The sequence below is a fragment of the Sciurus carolinensis genome, chromosome 4 (assembly GCF_902686445.1).
Source record: "Sciurus carolinensis chromosome 4, mSciCar1.2, whole genome shotgun sequence".
NCBI lineage: Eukaryota > Metazoa > Chordata > Mammalia > Rodentia > Sciuridae > Sciurus > Sciurus carolinensis.
In genome coordinates this window covers 97,500,421-97,503,924 of record NC_062216.1, presented here as the reverse complement: position 1 = coordinate 97,503,924, position 3,504 = coordinate 97,500,421, and the positions used below count along the sequence as shown (strand labels likewise).

General features: G+C 41.4%; 1 non-coding gene across 1 annotated transcript; it reads left to right on the top strand.

Annotated features, from left to right (window-relative positions):
• The first annotated feature begins 291 nt into the window (after positions 1-291).
• LOC124984167 (U6 spliceosomal RNA) lies at positions 292-398 on the top strand. Its single transcript, XR_007108622.1, has one exon. It is a non-coding gene; the product is annotated as a U6 spliceosomal RNA (small nuclear RNA).
• Positions 399-3,504: the final 3,106 nt, after the last annotated feature.

Sequence of the window (3,504 nt, the reverse complement as noted above, 5' to 3'; positions counted from 1 at the left end):
CTCCTAAATCAGTCTCTTGAGTAGCTGGGATTACAGGTGTGTGTCACCATGCCTAGCAGCAATGCCATATTTATTGGGCTTGCCTAAGATTTCAAATGAGATAAATCACAAGTAAATAAAACATATTTTGAGGCTCAAAGTAACTGTTTAACCAGTAAAATGGTTCAGACAAACCTTTATCTTTGGTTGTACAGAAAATAGCAAAAATGAGTTTAAGGAGGAGGGATTCAATTCAACTTCATTTTATAAACATTTATGAGCATTTTCTGTTAGCACAAAAAGACTGGGCAGGTGCTCACTTGGGCAGCACATATACTAAAATTGGAACGATACAGAGAAGATTAGCATGGCCCCTGCGCAAGGATGACCCACAAATTCGTGAAGTGTTCCATATTTTTAATATCATGCTAAGTGAGATAAGCCAATCTCAAAAAACCAAAGGACGAATGAGCTCACTGATAAGCAGATGATGACACATAATGGGGGGTGAGAAGGGGGCAAGAATGGAGGAAGGAGGGACTATATAGAGGGAAAAGAGGGGTGGGAGGGGTGGGGGGAGGAAAAATAACAGAATGAATCAAACACCATTACCCTATGTAAATGTATGATTACACAAATGGTATGCCTCTACTTCATGTACAAATAGAGAAACAAGATGCATCACATTTGTTTACAATAAAAATAAATTTTAAAAAAAGAATATATATATAAAAAAAAACACACTGGGCAGGATGCAAACCTCATGTGTCATCTCAGCTCTTTATTCAGGGGAATGAAATGGTGCCCATGGACCTACTCTACTGGTGGAAAATGAGCCACTGAACAAAGAAAGGGGCTGGGTTTATATAGGTTATTTTGAGGGGTGGTCTAGTGAACATATTGACATATGTTTGCTTGGACACTCAGGAATGTGGGCCTTCTTGGTCAAGGTCTGTGGACAGCACCTGAAGAGGATTTACTTTGGAGGAGATAATGCCTCCTAGAGACTGTTTTCTTTGAGGATGAGAAAACACCTCCTCCCTGTCTGCAGCCGGCTGGCACCTGGAACACATTTGTCCTGGGAGACGAAGGCTGTCAGTGCATGGCCTTCATTTTTACTTCTTTTTCTCAGGTCTTATTATTTTGGGAATTTCTTATTCTCCATATCCATTATTTCCTTTTACTAGGGATTGAACCTAGAGGTGCTTAATCACTGAGCCACATCCCCAACCCTTTTTAATATTTTATTTAGAGACAGGGTCTCACTGCTCAGCACCTTGTTAAATTGCTGAGGCTGGCTTTGAACTCAAGATCCTCCTGCCTCAGTCTCCTGAGCCACTAGGATTACAGGCTTGCACCACCGCACTTGGCTCTTATGAGCATTTTCTAAAAGTCAAGAGCAATATGAAAACCGGGCATGGTTGTGCACACCTGTAATTGCAGCTACTTGGGAGACTTGAATCCTGTTGGATTCAAGTTTGAGGCCAACCTAGGCAACTAAACAATACTCTGTCTCAAAATAAAATAAAAAGAGCTGGAGACGTAGCTCAGTGGTAGAGTACTTGCCTAGCATATACCAGGCCGTGGGTTCAATCTCTAGTCCCACCAAAAAAAAAAAAAAAAAAAAAAAAAAATTATATACATGTATATATATATATTTTTCCACACACACACACACACACACACACACACACACACGCATAAACTAGGTCTGGGGATGTGACTCTGGCAGAGTATTTTCCTGCACAAGGCCCTAGGTTCAATCCCCATCATAGCATTAAAAAAAAAAAAAAGGTAAATGTAGGTGCCTAACCTATAGGAATTTACATTCCCTTCAGGGATGTAAATCATGACTGCACTGGGCATGTGGCACACTTTGGTAATTCTAGCTATTCTGGAGGCTGAGGGAGGAGCATTGCAAGTTCAAGGCCAGCAACTTAGTGAGACCATAACTCAAAACAAAAAAATAAAATAAAAAGGGCTGGAGATGTAGAGCCCCCCTGGGTTCAGTCCTCTGCAAATAAGCAAAACTGTGACTGTAAGAGGGCCTGGAAGTTTATGTTAACAGCTTGAATACAGTGTAACAGGATCCCAGGAGTGGAGTTCAATGAATTCTCCCTGGAAGGGCCAGAATGCCTCACCACTGAGGTGACATTTGAGCAGAGCTTTGGAATAAAATGAATAGGTTGTTCCATCAGTTGGAGAAGCAGGAAAAGGGTTTTCTAGATAGCGGAGAACAACGTGAGGGCAGGCAGCTCAGCACACCAGGGGCTGGTGCGGTTATTTGGGGGAAAATGAATAGTGTGGCTGGCACAAAAAAAAAAAAAAAAAAAAAAAATACAGGACAGGAGAAGGGGATGAGAGTATAAGTTCAATCTACAAAGAAGAGGCGAAGACCAAACAAATGAGAACAAAGGCTATTCATCCAGGGCTTGCTATACAAAGGAGTTGCCATCATCACCAGTATTTTGGCAGAGACTCAAAGGAGGCAGAGAGAGGAATGTAAGTGTTAAAAAATAAATGCTGGGGACATGACTCAGTGGTAGAGTGCTTGCCTAGCATGCACAGGCCCCAGGTTCCATCCTCAGCACTGCAAAAAAAGAAAAGAAAAAGGAAAGAGTTTCAGGCCGGTTGTAGTGGCACATGCCTATAACCCCAGCTACTCAGGAGACTGAGGCAGATCCTGCCTCCAAATAAAAAAATAAAAAGGACTGGAGGTGTAACTTAGTGGTAGAGCACCTCTGGGGGTTTACCAATCCCCAATTTGGGTAAATAAATACATAAAATTTCTCTAAAAAAAGAAGGATTTCAAGTATGTTTTGGAGCTGTGGCCTATGTCTATAATCCCAGCAACTTGGGAGGCCAGAGCAGAAGGATCACAAGTTCAAGGCCAGTCTCAACAACTTAGTGAAACCCTGTCTCAAAATAAAAAAAAATTTAAAAAGGAGGCTGGGGGTTCCACTTAGTGGTTAAGCAACCCTGGGTTCAATCCCTGGAACCAAAAAAAAGAAGAAAGAAAAAAAAAAAAAAGAAGGAAGGATGCTTTAATGCCAAAGTCAATAAATGCTAGTTTTCCTAGTTTCCTACCTGGATTCTAATTTAGGACCAACTAAAGAAAACCGAGTATGCACCCCCTAACCAATCACATAGGATGTTCCATTTCTAGCTAACCACCTATAGCTTCCCATGTCAACTTCCTCCAATAGAACAACACCTTTTTTGTTTTGTTTTTGTTTTTTATTTTTTATTTTTACTCTTCCAGTGAGCTATATCTCCAGTCCTGTTACTTTTTTTTTAAACTATTCTTTTTAGGTGTAGATGGACACAATACCTTTATTTTGTTTATGTGTTTTTATGTGGTGCTGAGGATCCAACCCAGCACCTCACACGTGCTGAGCAAGTGCTCCACCACTGAGCCACAACTCCAGCCCCCTTTTCTCTTTTTGAGACAGGATCTTGCTGAGTAGCTGAGGCTGGCTTCACACTTGCCATCCTCCTGCTTCAGCCTCCTAAATTGCTGGGATT